Source organism: Muntiacus reevesi, chromosome 1 (assembly GCF_963930625.1).
Source record: "Muntiacus reevesi chromosome 1, mMunRee1.1, whole genome shotgun sequence".
NCBI lineage: Eukaryota > Metazoa > Chordata > Mammalia > Artiodactyla > Cervidae > Muntiacus > Muntiacus reevesi.
In genome coordinates, this window is record NC_089249.1 from 239,836,785 (window position 1) to 239,855,430 (window position 18,646).

The following is an 18,646-nucleotide window of genomic DNA, read 5'->3' on the forward strand; positions in this document are numbered from 1 at the left end:
GGCAAATCAGTGGTTACTATAAAACCTCAGGAATTCCCTGGCAATCCAGTGGTTAGGACTCAGCACTTTCACTGGGGCATGGTGTGGCAGAAACAAACAAAAATCTGTCAATTTTGCTGTACACTAAATCCTGTCACCTAACCACCTACAGAAATAGGGCCCTTGAACATGAGAGTATAGAAACAATAGAATCAGTCTATCCCAATTGCCTTAACCTAGGAAGTGAGTCTCTGAATGCTGAAGAGGATGGGTGAGGGGAAAAGGCTAGTGGGATATGCGGTAACCTCCCAGACCCAAATCATAAAACCAAGAGACCTATGCCCAGGGACTTTGGCCCAAAAGGTGGAGCTGATGACCCTTACCTAAAACTTAGAGCTCAGGACAAAGAAGATCTTAAATATTTACACAGATTCCTGATATGCATATGCCATCCTACCCAGACATGTAGCTATTTGGAGGGGAAGAGTAATGCTTACTGCAGAGAATAAACAGGCAGTACATGTCTCAAGCATATTGAAGCAGTGAAAAGTGAAAGTATAGTCACTCAGTTGTGTCCAAGTTTTTGTGACCCCCATCAACTGTAGCCTACCAGGCTCCTCTGTCCATGGGATTTTCCAGGCAAGAGTACTGGAGTGGGTTGCCATTTCCTTCTCCAGAGGATCTTCCCAACCCAAGGATTGAACCCAGGTCTCCCACATTGTAGGCAGACGCTTTACCGTTTAAGCCACCAGGGAAGTCCCTATTGAAGCAGTACAATTCTTATAAGTAAAACTGTCATAAGTAGTACAGCTTCCAAAAAAGGTAGCAATGATTCATTTTTGGAGTCCCCAAAAGGAGGATGCAGAGGTAATAATGGTGTACATAACAACATGGTGGACATAACTGCCAAAGTGAAAGTTGCTCAGTCATCTGACTCTTTGCGACCCCATGGACTACACAGTCCATGGAATTCTCCAAGCCAGAATACTAGAGCGGATAGCCTTTCCCTTTTCCAGAACTGCCAAAAAGGTTGGACCTAGAGCCAGTAACGTGGCAACTAACCCACATACTTTGAATGTCAGATTATTCCCCAATCTACACAAAAAAGAATTATACAAAGCCCCAAATGGGGCTTCAATAGGGATTTGGGGAGTCATGGGTGGCTAGTTAATGCCCTAAACTGTAGCTTGCCAAGCCATCAGGGAGGACCATTAAGGCTCGCACTATGGGAAGGAAGTCCTATATATCAATTATTAGCCGGTTGAAATCATGGAGACCCTAGCCATGAAAAACATAAATCGGTTGGGTAGTTGACACTTGCCCCACTGGCACAACAAATAACTCCAACACCAGAGGCCCCAGAGACCCCCAAAAAAGACCTATTCAAACCAGAGGGACATACCCTGGAGAACACTGACAGACTGATTTCATTGTCATGCTGAGAGTATCAGGCAATTTCAGATATAAGCGTTCCCATCTAGAACTGAAAGGAAAGCTGAAACGACTAAGGCATTACTAAAAGAAATAATCCCCAGGATTGGGCTCCTAGGAGCCCTACAAAATGATAACAATTCAGCATTTGTGTCTCAAGTGATGAAGGGGATAGTGTGATAGTGGACCTTATACTCATCAGAGAGATCCAATCAAACCTTGAAATGGTCCTTAGCAAGCAAACTATGCCAGCAAACTCAAGAAAACTGGATTAAGGCGCTTCTGATAGCTTTGCTCCACATATGGTTAGTTCCAGGTAGGGATGAGTTAAATGCATTTGAACTTATGTATGATAGATCCATTCCCCAAGTCCAAGAAGGGACACGTAACCCCCTTGGAACGAAACAACTCAAGTTCTCCAGGTAGGAGAAACCGTGAAAGGTCTCACAGAATATGGTAACCAGGAGGGCCACACACACTGACCTGGCCCTATACCCCTTTGGGCCAGGAAACTGGGTGTACCTAAACACATGGAAAACCAGCAGCCCAAAGAACAGCTCACTCCTAAGTGGAAGGGACCCCGGAGTGATCCTAACCATCCATTCTTTCTTGAAGTTGTAGGGGAGACACTCTGTGGGTACATCACACTTGAATGAAGAGGGATCCTGAGACCCAGCCTCCAGAGAAATAACCCAAGACAACAGAACCAACCTCCCCCACTCCCCCACCCCTGACAATGACCCTTGTGAACCACTCTCCAACCTGAAACTCCTTTTCTGAAAAATGGCAAAAGATAAGTTAATCCTATATGCCAAGCAGCAGGGATTTTAGGACAACTGGATTGCCCTTGATTATCAGTTAGCTAACCAAGAAGGAGTCTGTGAGAGGGTCAAAATGTCATGTTACTTTTACATCAATATAAGTGGCCTTATCGAAGAAAGTGTAGACAGGCTACTAGAAAACCAACTTGGTTTTTTAACAAAAGCCATGGGCTTCCTTGATGGTAAAGAATACACCTGCTAATGCAGGAGATGAGGGTTCAGTCCCTGGGTTAGGAAGACTTCCTGAAAAACAAAATGGCAATGCACTCCAGTATTCATATCCTGGAAAATCCCATGGACAGATGAGCTGGGGCGGGTTGGGGCTGCTGCGTGGCGGGAGCTACAGTCCATGGGGTGGCGGCAAAAGAGTCAGAGATGACTTAGTGACCAAACAACAGCAACAAAACAAGCCCTCACCTACATTTCCTGGGCCTCTTAATAAGTACTGTCCTCTTGCTGACATTTGGGCCATCTATTTTAAATTGTCTACTGTCCTCAGTCTCTAAAAGATTAGAATCTATAAAACTTCAACGGGCGGTCGCTCAGGAATATGGAGAGTCAGGACTGAAGCCCGTTAATATGACATATATATCTCAAGGCAGCACAGACGCCCTGCTCTTCCACACAGAAAACAACAGCCAAACTCAGCAACAGTTACAGAAATCAGACCATCCATCGCCCCTCAGTTCCCCTTAAGCATGAGGACAAAGTCAAAAGACAGAAAAGAGATCTGCCCTCAGTAAACGCCGCTAGGGTCCCTGGGAAAAATAAAAGGGAATCTAAGCTGTAAGGTCTAACCTCTTCTTTTGTGCTTAATCTAGTTTCACTTACCTGTATAGGACACTCTGCAGAGGCCTTGCACATGCAGCTCCCGGTGCAGAACCGCTATGCTGAACCCCAATTCTGCTTGTGGTGAGCAGAAGCCTGCACAGGCCCTGCAACCCAAGATGGCAGCGGCAGCGTTGGAACAGGCCTTCACCTGACCCGGGAGACTGCTCCAGACCCGCGAGAACTCACCTAGCCTCCGAGAACACCGCTGGGCCGCAGGCCACCCCTCCCACCACTGACAAGAGCCCTAGAAAGCAGCACCATTAACGGTCTTTCCTGGAGAACTGGGCTCCACGTGTGCCCCGCAATACCAGGCTGCACCTCTCATTCTCTCACCGAAAAATGGAGAGGTGCAACCAGGTGCTTCCTTTACTTCTGAAGTGGACCTTCTTGCTGCTGTCTCCAAAGGACTGGTAACACATCTTCATTAATATTGAACTGCTCTGAGGAGGAAAACGTTCCCCAAGCATTCTCAAATTTTTCTCTTTAAGTATTACTCATGGTCATCATATTTGTGTAATCAGTATAAATTTGTGTGTGTGTATGTTCCTAGGGATTATCCCACTCGCTCAGTACTAACTTCAATCATTGTTAGCTTCGATTTGCAGGCATTTTAAGGAAGCCTCTAAGATGTATCTCTCATTTTGTAACTTCATACTCACAGGCCCACAAGGAAAGGCCTTGGACTCAAACTCAAATTCCAGAGTTAAGTCCTTAAATTTCTAGTGAAATATGATCCTGCCGGGAGCATTCTTAAAATAGAGTAAGTCCTTAAGGTTGTCAGCGTATGGCGCCTGTGCCTCGTTCTCACGGAGGACACAGGCGCCGAAGCACGGTGAAATCAGACAGAACTAGCCGGGACCACACCTCAGGCGCACCTCGCCTCGCGTTGCGCATGTGCAGCATGGCAGCGCGGGCATTCTGGGAGATGTAGTTTGCAGTCGCAGGGAACCTGCTCTAGAGATCCCAGCGCGTGGCGGCGTCTTCTGTGCCTGTCTGTGTGCCCTCCAGGTCCTGATGATGGTGGTCCCCAGACAGGATTGAGTCAAGAGGGGTCAAGCCGCTCACTTAGCTGGCCTTCTTCGGGCTGCAGGTTGAGCTGTGTGGAGAAAGAAGGCATGGGTGTGAGGGAGCTGTGGTGAACAATGGGTCTCAGCCAGGCTTTGGGGTAGAGGCGTGGACCTGTTGCACGAAGGGGGACCCCTTCCAGGGCCTGAAACTGGGATCCTGTCTAACACTTGAAAATGAATTGTCCGAGGAGACACATATGCTGACAAAGTGAGAGATTTTATTAAGAAAGGGCACCTGGGTGGAGAGCGGTAGTTTAAGGGAACCCAGGAGAACAGCTCTGCCATGTGACTCTGCAGTCTCAGGTTGTATAGTGATGGGATTAGTTTCTGGGTTGTCTTTAGCCAATCATTCTGACTCAGAGTCCTTCCTGGTGGTGCAAGCCTTGTTTAGCCAAGATGGATGCCGGCGAGGATTCTGGGAGGTGGTTGGAACATATGTTGTCTCCTTTTGACCTTTCTTGAACTCTTCCGGTTGGTGGTGGCTTATTAGTTCAGTGTTCATTCCCAGGACCTCCTGTCGTTAAATAGCTCATGCAGATGGTTACTATGGTGCCTGGCTAGGGTGGGCGGTTTCAGTCAGTGCACCTCACCTAACAGACCGGCATGTGTCAAAAGCTACCGTGACCTTTCCCAGCCCGAGTTCATGAGTCCCAGGTGAGTGGGCTCCTGGGATTGGACAATATGGGGGCTCTGCTGGTGTGGCGCCCCAGAGAGCAGCCTGTTGTGGCCGGGGCATGCAAGTGTTTGACTCCACGTTGAGAAGCGCACTCAGGGATGTGAAAAGAAAACCAAGCTTTACTGAAGGTCTGAAATGTTGCTGGTGGAGTTGTTCAGTGAGTGAGTCCTGTTGGCAAATTTGTGAGTAAGTTAAGGCAAATTTGGCCTTGGAGTACAGAATGAAGCAGGGCAAAGGCTAATAGAGTTTTGCCAAAAGAACACACTGGTCATAGCAAACACCCTCTTCCAACAACACAAAAGAAGACTGTACACATGGACATCACCAGATGGTCAATATCAAAATCAGATTGATTATATTCTTTGCAGCCAAAGATGGAGAAGCTCTATACAGTTAACAAAAACAAGACCGGGAGCTAACTGTGGCTCAGATCTTGAACTCCTTATTGCCAAATTCAGACTTAAATTGAAGAAAGTAGGGAAAACTACTAGACCATTCAGGTATGACCTAAATCAAATCCCTTATAATTATACAGTGGAAGTGACAAATAGAGTCAAGGGATTAGATCTGATAGACACAGTGCCTGATGAACAATGGACGGAGATTTGTGACACTGTACAGGAGACAGGAATCAAGACCATCCCCAAGAAAAAGAAATGCAAAAAAGCAAAATGGCTGTCTGAGGAGGCCTTACAAATAGCTGTGAAAAGAAGAGAAGGGAAAAGGAAAGGAGAAAAGGGAAGATATACCCATTTGAATGCAGAGTTCCAAAGGATAGCAAGGAGAGATAAGAAAGACTTCCTCAGTGATCAGTGCAAAGAAATAGAGGAAAACAATAGAATGAGAAAGACTAGAGATCTTTTCAAGAAAATTAGAGATACCAACGGAATGTTTCATGCAAAGATGGTCTCAATAAAGGAAAGAAATGGTATGGACCTAACAGAAGCAGAAGATATTAAGAAGAGGTGGCAAGAATAACAGAAGAACTATACAAAAAAGATCTTCACAACCCAGACAATCACGATGGTATGATCACTCACCTAGAGCCAGACATCCTGGAATGCAAAGTCAAGTGGGCCTCAGGAAGCATCACTACGAACAAAGCTAGTGGGGAGGATGGAATTCCAGTTGAGCTATTTCAAAAGATGATGCTGTGAAAGTGCGGCACTCAATATGCCAGCACATTTGGAAAACTCAGCAGTGGCCACAGGACTGAAAAAGGTCAGTTTTCATTCCAGTCCCTAAGAAAGGTAATGCCAAAGAATGCTCAAACTACTACACAATTGCATTCACCTCACACCCTAGTAAAGTAATGCTCAAAATTCTCCAAGCCAGGCTTCAACAGTACGTGAACCATGGACTTTCAGATGTTCAAGCTGGTTTTTAAAAAGGCAGAGGAACCAGAGATCAAATTGTCAACATTCGCTGGAACATTGGAAAAGCAAGAGAGTTCCAGAAAAACATCTATTTCTGCTTTATTGACTATGCCAAAGCCTTTGACTGTGTGGATCACCACAAACTGTGGAAAATTCTTCAAGAGATGGGAATACCAGACCACCTGGCCTGCCTCTTGAGAAATCTGTGTACAGGTTAGAAAGCAACAGTTAGAACTGGACTTGGAATAACAGACTGTTTCCAAATCAGGAAAGGAGTACATCAAGGCTGTATATTGTCACCTTGCTCATTTAACTTATATGCAGAGTACATCATGAGAAACGCTGGGCTGGAAGAAGCACGAGCTGGAATCAAGATTGCTGGGAGAAATATCAATAACCTCAGATATGCAAATAACACCACCCTTATGGTAGAAAGCGAAGAAGAACTAAAGAGCCTCTTGATGAAAGTGAAGGAGGAGAGTGGAAAAGTTGGCTTAAAGCTCAACATCCAGAAAACTAAGATCATGGCATCTGATCCCAACACTTCATGGGAAATAGATGGGGAAACAGTGGAAACAGAGACAGACTTTATTTTTGGGGGGGGGGGCCTCCAAAATCACTACAGATGGTGATTGCAGCCATGAATTAAAAGACACTTCTTGGAAGAAAAGTTATGACCAATCTAGACAGCATACTAAAAAACAGAGACATTACTTTGCCAACAAAGGTCCATCTTGTCAAGGCTATGGTTTTCCCGGTAGTCATGTATGGAGTGAGAGTTAGACTATAAAGAAAGCTGAGCACCAAGAATTGATCCTTTTGAACTGTGATGTTGGAGAAGACTCTTGAGAGTCCCTTGGACTGCAAGGAGATCCAACCAGTCCATCCTAAAGGAAATCAGCCCTGAATATTCATTGGAAGGATGATGCTGAAGCTGAAACTCCAATGCGTTGGCCACCTGATGTGAAGAACTGACTCATTTGAAAAGCCCCTGATGCTGGGGAAGATTGAAGGCGGGAGGAGAAGGGGACAACAGAGGATGAGATGGTTGGATGGCATCACCGACTCAGTGGACCTGAGTTTGAGTAAATTCCGGGAGTTGGTGATGAACAGGGAGGCCTGGTTTGCTGCAGTCCATGAGTTAGCAAAGAATCAGACATGACTGAGAAACTGAACTGAACTGAAGTCCTGTTGGACTCTGGGACCCCATGGATGCCAAGCTTCCCTGTCCTTCACTATCTCCCAGAGTTTACTCAAACTCTTATCAATGATGAGTTAGTGATGTCATCCAACTGTCTCATCCTCTGTTGCCACCTTCTTCTCCTGCCCTCTATCTTTCCCAGCATCAGAGTCTTTTCCAATGAGTCGGCCCTCCCCATCCAGTGGCCAGAGTATTGGAGCTTCAGCTTCAGCATCAGTCTTTCCAGTTAATATTCAGGGTTGATTTCCTTTAGAATTGACTTATTTGATCTCCTTGCTGTGGAAGGGACTCCCAAGAGTCTTCTCCAGCACCACAATTCTATTCCATGCTCAGTCTTCTTTATGGTCCGACTCTCATCTGTACATGACCACTGGAAAACTATAATTTTGACTAGAGGGACGTTTGTTGGCAACATGATGTCTCTGCTTTTTAATATGCTGTCTAAGTTTGTCATACCTTTTCTTCCAAGGAGCAAGGGTATTTTAATTTTGTGGCTGCAGTCACAGTCCACAGTGATTTTGGAGCCCAGGAAAATACTGTTTCCATTTTTTACCCCATCTATTTGCCATGAAGTGATGGGACCAGATGCAGGTGGAGTGCTACCTGCCTTACCAAGGGTATCTAGCCTTAACTCCACAGCAACCCGTAAGTCAGTTTTTCAAACTATGGGTTGAAACCCAGTACAATAGTAAGTGGGATGAAATCTTTGTTAAGACTAATAGTTTTTTATTTGCCAGTTCTTTTTAAAAGTTGGGTTAAATTAAAAAAAATAAAAGTTGGGTTAAATTTTAAATAGAATAATTTGCATGTAAATCACAGAGAATAAAATATAAAATTTGTTGTATACCATGCCATCAAAATATAAGACATTTTAATATCCCCAGAAAATTCTGCCCCTTTCCAATCAATCCTTTCCCCTGCATGCTGAGAAACAACCTATTTTCCAATTTGTATCTTTATAGGTTAATTTTGCCTTTCTGGAACATTGTATAAATGGAATCTTGTATGTGACCATTTTAAAAAATAAAATACTGTAAAGTATTACATATGTATCCCTTGTGATAAGCATTGTTTTATGAAACATACTACAGCTACATATATATTTTTTTCAATGACTAGCATCTATGATGAAGAAGGCAATGGCACCCCACTCCAGTATGCTTGCCTGGAAAATCCCATGGATGGAGGAGCCTGGTAGGCTACGAGTCCGACAGGACTGAGCAACTTCACTTTCACTTTTCACTTTCATGCACTGTAGAAGGAAATGGCAACCAACTCCAGTGTTCTTGCCTGGAGAATCCCAGGGACGGGGGAGCCTGGTGGGCTGCCGTCTATGGGGTTGCACAGATTCGGACACGACTGAAGTGACTTAGCAGCAGCAGCAGCAGCAGCATCTATGAGCCAAGCCCTCTTCCTGGTTCTGGGAATACAATATTAATCAGACAAAAACCCTTACCTTTATGAAATTTTATTTTAGTAAGTAAAGATAGTCAATAAACAATAAGCACAATATATCAGTAAGTTACATAGTATAGTAGAGGTGATGTGTTGTACACAAAGAAAAAGTAGATGGGGTAAGGGAAATGGGGAGAGGATTAAGTTTAGATTGGTAGGCAGGGAGGCCTCCTTGATCTTTGAGGAAAGTCTTAATGAAATAGTGGAAGTATGCTGGGCAAAGGGAACAATTAGCATGCATGTGTGCACCCACATACATCCCTACTTTAAATTAGGTTGTTTTGTAAAATATATTTGTTTCCTTAATTTTTTAAAAGTGGGGGGGGGGGGGCCAGGGGGAGAGTAAAGTAACTAGTAGAACACAGTGATTATTTCCAGTTTTACTGAGGCTCATTAAGGTGAAGTGATTTGCTCAAGGTCAAATAGCCAGCAGGTAAATCCTAGCCCAGATATTTGTCTTCAAATCTCCTATTTCTTACAACATCTCCGAATCTAAAACACAGCATTTGACTGAACTCTGCTCCTCCTCAGCTGAAACCACAGGGACCTGCATCTCAGTTTTCCTGGGGAATATTCCAGAGAGAGTGCTGAATGAATCTCACCATGTGCACATTGTATTTCCAAGACTATTGATGTCCTTGCCGGTTCCTGGGTCCTGCTGAGAACCTGATATTGTGCATCCTACCTTCAAACTCTAGCCTGTCTCTATTCCTGTAGCCCTGGTTAGAGTCCACAGAAGGCGTGATTAGAGGGTCAGAGAAGGTGTACTGATGTTGAGGTATACTCAGCTACCATTTACATTTTGATAAATATCTGGCAACATTGTTTTTGATCATTACAAATTTATTTGGGATATATGTATCTATTTGTTTAATCAGTTCTTTAATTTGTTCCAACTTTCAGTTTGTTAAAAAGTGCTAGGACAAATATCCTTGTAGCTAAATCTTAGTGCAAATCTATGGTTTTCTCTCAGTGAGGTCTGGAGGACCCAGGGGACATTTTCCCTCAGTGGCTTCTTCAACCCCGTTGATCCAGCTGTGTGTGGGTTGCCATGGTCACCTGTGTCAGGGTTTATTTACTTATCTAGGACATGTTGCATGGCTTGCAGGATCTTAGTTCCCCAGCTAGAGATTGAACTTGGGCCACAGCAGTGAAAGTGTCAAGTCCTGACCATTGGACTGCCAGGGAATTCCCTATTTTTTTTTTTCTTTTTACGAAGTATGAATTATAATGAAACATAGGGCATCCTAAAGAACTCTGAAGTATAAAATAAACTTTTTTCCTGTTATTTTCTTTTGCATATATAAAGGACTTCTGCTACTTCTTGATCAATGAGAGAGTATGTAAATATATTGTTATTTACATAAAGTATATAAATATGAGATAGAGATCATGGGAGAGTGAGCAAAAGAAAACAGTCAGGGCCTCTTATAACACTCATTATAATTTAAATAGTTGTTTTGGGGGGCTAAATTACCTCCTCTTACAACTGTTAATTGCCCCCCCAATCCATATGTTGAAGCCCTAACCCCCCAGTGCCTCACAATGTGACTGCATATAAAGAACTCCCATTGAAAACAAAAATAACTCAGTTTAAAAATAGACATGGGATCTGAAGAGACATTATTTCATACAAAATATACAAATGACCAATAAGCACATGAAAAGATGCTGAACATCATTGGCCATCAGGGAAATACAAATCAAAACCCCAGTGAAATACCATCTCATACCCACAAAGACAGCTGTAATTGGAAAGATGGACAACAGTAGCTGTTGGAAAGGATGTCTAGACACTGGAAACACTCATACTCTACAATGCTGACAGAAATGCAAAATAGTGCAGCTGCTTTGGAAAACTTTGAAATGTACACTTTAAATAGGTGAATTAGATGTATGTGAATTAAATCTCAATAAAGCTGTTATATAAAAATGAAACCAAGATATGAACACTGGGTATACTTGCTGCTATTGGAGTGTCAGTTTCTGGCCCTCCCAGCTGAGAGAGCAAAGAAACATATATGTTTATATTAACCCATGCATGTAAGCATACCTATACATCTCTCTATATGTACTCATCTGAGTCTGCATGAAGCTAAACATCATTTCATACTGACATCTCCAAATCTAATCCAGTATCATGTAGGTCATTCTAGTCTTCCCCACTAGCTTAACAGTAATCTCTCACTCCAGGGTTTCACCATCTGCCCTTCATTTATTTAATTGTTCAGTTCCAGTATACATGTGTAGTAGCTTTAGGATTACTAACCTGAACCCCTGTGGAAAACAACTTTAGCGACCAGAGTACACGGCTTATATGTAGTTTACTTGACTCTAGTCTCACTTCACTCATTTCCCAAGATAATTGGGACAATACCTTTTCCTCTCACCCTATTTGGTGAGGTTATTGCATAAATATGTAATATATTTTATTTTATCAAAGTTTAAATTCCATTATGAGATTCCCCCTACTGCATAAATTATTTTTTAAAATTGAACATAATGTTCAAGGTTTTTGCTGTAAAGTTTCTATGGGTTTTGACAATTTCATAGTGCCATGCATATCCATAGTTATAGTGTCATGATATTAAGTATGGTATTAATATAATAATTAATATCATGATACAAAATAGTTCAACACCTTAAAAAACTACTGTGCTTCACCTATTCAACTCTCTCCTCCTCTCTCAACATCCCTGAAAACCACTGATGTTTTTACTCTCTGTGTAGTTTTTCCTTTTTCATAATGTCATGTCATACAAATGGAATCATGCGGCAGCATGTTGCCTTTTCAGACTGACTTATTTCATTTAATAATATGCATTTAAGAGTCATAAGCAATTATCCTTCAATTAAAAAATAAATTTTAAAAAGTCATAAGTTTTTGTGAAAACAAGCTCATTTCTTTTTGTCACTGAATAACACTCCATTGTATAGATGTGCCAGTCATTTTTAATAAACTTGATTCTTTAGAGCAACTTCAGGTTCACAGCAAAACTGAAAAGAAAGGACAGAGTTTCCCTACATAGGCACAGCATCCAATAGTCTTAACATCCTACCAGAGTGGTACATTTATTACAATTGGTAAACCTACATGAGCAGATTATATTCACTGAAAAGTCCATAGTTTCTATAATGGTTTACTCTTGCTGCCATATATTCTACAGGTTTCCACAAATGTATAATGACATGTATCTACCATTATGGTATCATAGAGAATATATTTACCCACCTGTAAAATCTTTTATTCTCTGCCATTGCTTCCCTCCCTCCCCCTAACCCCTTGCAACCACTGATCTTTATTACTGCTTCCATAGTTTCACCTTTTCCAGAATGTCATATAGTTGGAATCACACAGTATATAGCTTTTTCAGATTGGCTTCTTTCACTAAGCAATATACACTGAAGTTCCTTCCATTCTTTTCAAGACTTGACAGGTCATTTCTTTTTAGAGCTGAATAATATTCCATCATCTGGATGTGTCATTTCCCTTCAGTTCTTAGTTTATCATATATAGGTGTTGGATTTTGTTGAATACATTTTTTGCCTCATATCTTGATCTCATGGTTTTTCTGATTTAGTCTGTTAATAGGATGAATTACGTTGATTCATGAGTATTGGACCAGTCTTGCATTCTGGGAATGAGCTCCCAGGCTTGCAGATATTATGTTGGTTTCTCAGTGTTTTGAACATAAGCAAAGGGCAGGAGGACACTGTGTCATAAACTCTGGAAAGTAGCCTAACTCTGCTGCTTGTACAAGTCTATGATTTAGAACCCCGAGATCACACTTCCTGTTCAATGGGGAGTGAAGTTCTGTTTGCAATGAAGACAATCAAGCACCTACACTTCAGCTTGCCTCGTATTTTCATGACTCTCTAAATGGCTGTTCTCCTCCAATGCCCTGAATGTAACTGTCAGTTTTGACATTCATTTACCCTCTGGTACTATTGGAATCAGCTTTTGTCATTCAAGTTTAAAAGTTTCTGTCTCTGGACATCTGGGAAGGTAGTGTGGCTCAATGGTTAAGAGCACAAGTTTGGTCCCTGCTTCAAATTTTTTAGGTATATGTGTAAAAGTGGAATTTCTGGATCACGTGATAATTCTGTGTTCCATTTTTTTTTGGGAACCACCATACTGTTTTCCACAGTCACTGATGATCTACAGTTTTAAGTTCAGATTTTTCTAATATAGCAGAAAGAAAAAGAAAAGAGAACAACCAGAAGTAAAATTGACCTTCCCTCATGGAGCCAGATATATACACTTTGGTTGAAGACTAAAAGTAGTTTTGCCCTTTCACTGATATAAGAGTGTTACTTCTTATATTATTTAAATTTTAAGTACTAACTAACAAAAAGCTTAAAATGTACAGTCTTTGTATGTTCTGGTTATCCATCCATTAGGTGGTCCTTGGGTGCTGAATCATTGAAAACTCCTGGGTAAAATGCTGAACAAATGTGTATCCAACTTATTTGCAACCTCTTCCAGGAACCTTCCCTGCCCCTGAACTGCTGGGAGGTTCTTTCTGTCCCCGGAGTTCCAAAGGTACTCCTGGTATCCAACACATACCACATTGGTCCTCTTTCACGCTCCGGTGCTCCCCCAGTCTAGACTAGAGCCTCAGAGGATACACTTACTCACCAGTGTCTCCCGCAAAGCCTGGATGGCTTTGGCATTTTGCCTTTGGCTGCATGTCTGGCGGCTGCTGGGAACAAAGGGTCAGTTTCAGGACCTCAGATCGGCCTGGCCTAGAACAGTGGATACACAGCCCCCATCGGCCCACTTCTGAGAGGCTCCCAGAACTCCAGCCCAAGATCCTTTATTCCCCTTGGCTTTCCATTCCACCCTTTCCTGCCTGGGCTGTCTGCATGCAGCAGGCCCAGGGAGTGCATATTGATCTGTTTTCATTTATCTTGGGATTTCCTTATCAACGGGGTTCCCTGGTAGCTCAGCTAGTAAAGAACCTGCCTGCAATGTGGGAGACCTGGTTTGATGCCTGGGTTGGTAAGATCCCCTGGAGAAGGGATTGGCTACTCACTCCAGTATTCTGGCCAGGAGAATTCCATGGACTGTATAGTCCCATGGGGTCGCAGGATTTGGACTTTTACTGCCTCTCAACGGGATTCGCATACTTGGGTTTGACTCCAAGTGAACCCCAAGTGAAAAAAAACTGAATTTTACTATCCAAAATAAGCACTATTAACATTTAATGTATTATCCTTCCATATGTGTGTAGACACTTACAAAATTGTACAAAGTTTATATGTGTATCATTAGAGTTTTACTTAGAAGTACCCCTAGACACCTATTTCATTATATTCAAATGGCTCGATTATTTCCCTTTGCATGCTAAGTTGCTTCAGTCGTGTCCGACTCTTTGGCAGCCCTGTGGACTGTAGCCCGCCAGGCTCTTCTGTCTATGGGATTCTCTAGGCAATAATACTGGAGTGGGTTGCCATGTTCTTCTCCATGGGATCTTTCCAACCCAGGGGTCACATCTGGGTTTCTTACATCTCCTGCATTGGCAGGTGGGTTCTTTACCACCAGTGCCACCTCCTATTGGAAGGCCTGGTTGGTTTTCAGTTTTTCAGCGATATAAACAATGCTGAGATAAACTCCGGCTCCCAGATTATTTATAGACTCATAGAATGCAATCTGAATTTTTTCCACACGGGGGAGGCCAGCTACTGTGAGCAGGCAAACTAAGATTCAAAAAACAACTAGAAAGTTCTTATTATTTTGCTTTAGGGATGGGTTGGGGGATGTGTGGTTATGTGGCACACAGAAGCTCACCCCAACCTTGTAAAGCTGGTAGTAGTATTTTCCTCATTTTATAGATAAGGAAACTGGGGGACGTGTATGGATTCTCACCAACCAGTGAGTGCCAAGGTGGAATCCAAAGCTGTCTCCTGATTCTGTATAAGTGGCTGTCTTTCCTTCTCAGCACCTCCAAATGGAGAACGGTGTGTTATTCTCCCTACATTCAGTTCAGCTCTAGACACTGTGCTGGGGACACTCCGAGGCATGCAGAAATGAATTAGAGGATCCAAGACCCTCAGGAGGTCATTATCAAGTGTGAAGACAGACTTAGACATAAGAAATGGAATGGCTAAATGCCCACTAGAATAGAGAGCCCTGGAAGGTGGGAAAGTCCATTTGACAGTGAGACCAGGCACAGCTTTGTAAAAGAAGTGTGATGCCAATAAGAGCTAAGGTTTATTTAGTATTTACTCTGTAGGAGGCACTGTGCTTAGAGCTTCATATGTATCATTTAACCAGAAGTTCCTCATGGATCTGGACAGCATCAATGTGCTTTTTATAGGGAAGAAAATGGATGATTAGAGAGGCTAAGAAATTGGCTACTTGTGTCAGAGCCCTTCAACTCAAATTCTTAATGTGTATTTGGCAGGACCTAGAAGGATTGATAAACCCTTAATAGCCAGAGCTAGGAAAGAGACTTCTAGGAGAGGAAACAGAGAAACCAAGTCTTGGAGGCAAGAAATACAAGCACATTTTGGAATGCAAAAGGATCGGTGTGCCTAGAATGTGAAAGAGGAGGGATGTGAAAAGATAAAAATTAGAGGGAGAAAACAGCCAGGTTGGAGAAGTCTGTGAAGAGCAAACCAAGAAGATCCTACTGTGTTTAATATTGGTAGGAACCAACCAAAAGAGAATGACATCAACTGTGCTTTATTAAGATACATATGGTGTATTGCATAAGGGAACAAGGAGACTATTAGGAGATTTTTTAAATAATCGTGGCCAAAGGTAATCAGAGGAGAAATGAGAATCAGAAGACATTACTGAGATAAACTCCACAAGATCTGGCCTCTTATTAGACACTGGGGAGAGAGAGAACCCTGAACAGTTTCCACCCTTAGGCAACTGGGAGAATGTGGCGTGTACACCAGCAGGGGGTGCTGTGGGGAGGGACGGTCTCTTCATGTACAGGTTTGAGGAACCTCAGGGACCTCTGGGTAGAGGGGAGTTGGGAGCAGAAAGCTGGTGATTTAAATGTGGTACCCTTGGACCAAAAGAAATGACTGGGAGTGGCCAGGGAAAATCCATACTTAAGATTCAGCAGGCATTGTTCATACCCTGATAACCTGCATTTCTACTGTCAGATTTCTGCCGTAGAGATATAAAATCACATGCGCACAAGAAAGTGTATGAAGGATGTTCACAGCATCGTTGCTTGTAGCAGGGAAATGTGGAATGAGGGGAGGAATGAGCAAATAAGCCATAAAACAGCCACACTCTGCAGTGGTTAAAAATTAAGTAGATAAAAAATGCTAACATGGACAGATCTCTACAACATATAGTGGGTGAGAAAAGCAAGTTGTAGCACAATAATAACGTGTACATCTACTTATGAAAAAAAGAAGAAAAGAATCCAAACCAAAAAATGTTGTCACATATATTTTAAATGGTGTGTGGGTATGTGTGTGTACACAGAGAAAATTCTGGAAGGAGAAACATACTGTTAGTTAAGCTGTAGGAGAAGAGTCATGACAAAAATGAAGAGCAAGAGGAGTGAATGGGATTTTCAGCCTTAGTTGCCAAGTTTTAATTTTATAAGAAGAATGCAATCATAATTACATGAATAAAAATTCCCAAACTATTAAATATATATATTCAAACTATTAAATATATATATATATATTCAATGGGAATAAGAGAGAATGGAAGAAACAGGGACATAGTCCAAGGCTCTGGATAAGGCAATATTATTGTAAACACTGGGAGAAGTTTCTGAAAGTGCAAAGTGGAGAGGGGATCACGATTCTTACCGACTCTGCAGAGGCAACCAGCAGGATGAGACTTGTGAGCTCAGAGAGATTTCAACACCTCTCAATTATAACCACAAGCTCCTGTGTCCCTGAAAGGTCACCATGTCCCACCACTAGCCTTGGAATGAGATGGTGTTTGTTCTGTTCTTTCCGGAGTTGTAAATATCCTATGACTTCTCATCCAATTTTTGTGTTTGCACATGCCCTCCCTTTCCCAGAAATTCCAGCATTCTTGGTGTTGTCATTCCAGTCCTTCAAGCTGCCCGTAAAATCCACTTCCTCCCCTTCTGATCCTGGCCAATTCTTGCCTCATCTCTGGTCTCCCATTCAAAAATATTCCCACTCCTGTTTACTTATATGAACACTGTGGGAGGCCTTTTACAGAACTTAGAGTCACCTGGTGATAGATGAAGCTAATACTAATTGAGTATATAGAGGTCCTAAACATCATAGAAAGTATATCATTTAATTCCTCCAACAATCAAGTAGGTATATACGATTACAACCTCATTCCTTAGTGTGTGGTGGTAAGCATGTGGTGGGTGAGTGTTAAGACAAACTAGTTGAATGGGGGGCATAGAGTTTGGGGGGCTGGGGTGGAAGGGACTAGATGAGGGGATAACTTCTTAGGTGCTGGAGTGGGAGTTGGAGGAAGTTCAATTTACCAAGTGCCTTTCTAGCCATGATTTCATTTGGTGTCACCACAGTGATCTAATGATGGGGATCATTAGGGAAAATAATGAGTCAAGCTTTAATTCCTTAAAGTGGCAATCACTGGGTCAAAGGCTTTGGGGGCTTATTAACCCATCGTGCTGCCTTAAGTGTGTCTACAAGGGGGTGGACGCAGACCGGATGGGGGTTCTCCGTGGCCTCTTTTGGCCCGGCTCTTTAGTGATCATCAGATTTCTAGCAGCCACTCCTCCCAGTCTGGAAACTCTTGGCCAGGCACCCTCTGCTCTCCAAGCCCGCTCATCCCAGGAGATAACGCTAAGTGACAGAAGAGCCAGTTTCCTAGGGTTAATAAATAGGCTGTTTATATCTAGAGGCAGTCACGGGGTAGGCACAGACAGGCTGGGAGGTCACGCTCTGGCTCAATGTGGAGAATTCTGATAAACATTCTCCCAGTGAGCCTTCTGAGATGCAAGAACAGCTCTGGGGTCATTGCCCTTGCAGAGCACCAAGGTCCCCACACCTCACTCCCTCCTCCTTTCTCCCCTCTCCCTTCCTCTTTCCTGTCTTCTGTAATGGAGAGGGGATACATCTTCACTGTAGACACACCCCATAACTTGGGGCAGGTCATCCATCACTCTGAGTCCCAATTTTTTCCCTTATAATATGAGGGTAATGACAGAGCCTTCCTTGCAGGAGGTACGGGAAGGTCCCTAGCCCTGTGTCTGGCACACACAGTGAGTATTTTCCCCCTCCACCCCATCCTTTCCCCTAATCCTGGTCCCCGCCTTTTCCCTTTCTAATATATTCTCCTGATTTGGTCCCGCCCTCACCTCCACCGCAGGCACTTCCACCCCCTCTGACTGTGCTTCTGGGTGGATGGGAGAGGCAGCCAAGCTTCGCCCTGAGGAGGGCTGACCACTGTGGGGCCAGTCTGGCCAGGCCAGCCTTGGCACTTACCACAAGGCCACACCCCAGCCTCTCCACTTTTAGTACACAGCCCACAGGATTCGGGGGTGGAGGGAGTATGTAGAAAGGGAGAGGCCGAGATATTTTACTCTTCGGCTTATTACTTATTGCCCTCAGTATGACTCTTCCAGTGGCTTCATGGTCAGAGATCATTGAATAAGCTGCTGTGTGGCTCTGAAGTTCACTTTCACTCTCTGGACTCAGTGCAGCGTTGGGAGAAAAGAGGAGAGTACCAGGCCCTGGAGCCAGATTGTCTGAGCTGGACCCTCATCTCTACCACTTACTGGCTTGGGTTACTAACCTCTCTATCCCCCACTTTCCTTGATTTTAAAACCGAATTTATATTATATGTGTTTTATAGGGTTGTTATAAGGATTAAGTAA

At 43.1% G+C, this 18,646-nt stretch overlaps 1 protein-coding gene across 5 annotated transcripts in view; it reads right to left on the reverse strand.

Annotated features, from left to right (window-relative positions):
• Positions 1-18,209, reverse strand: part of ZNF300 (zinc finger protein 300) — a 49,404-nt gene extending 31,195 nt beyond the window's left edge. For 2 of the 5 annotated variants that reach the window (XM_065918938.1, XM_065918935.1), the window contains exons 1-2: positions 16,626-16,767; positions 13,473-13,540 (exon numbers count right to left, since the gene is read on the reverse strand). The gene's annotated coding sequence lies outside the window, so the exon portion shown is untranslated. Of the gene's footprint in view, positions 1-13,472; positions 13,541-16,625; positions 16,768-18,127 lie in introns of those variants that run through there. The other 3 variants (XM_065918939.1, XM_065918940.1, XM_065918937.1) reach the window with 3 other exon arrangements.
• Positions 18,210-18,646: the final 437 nt, after the last annotated feature.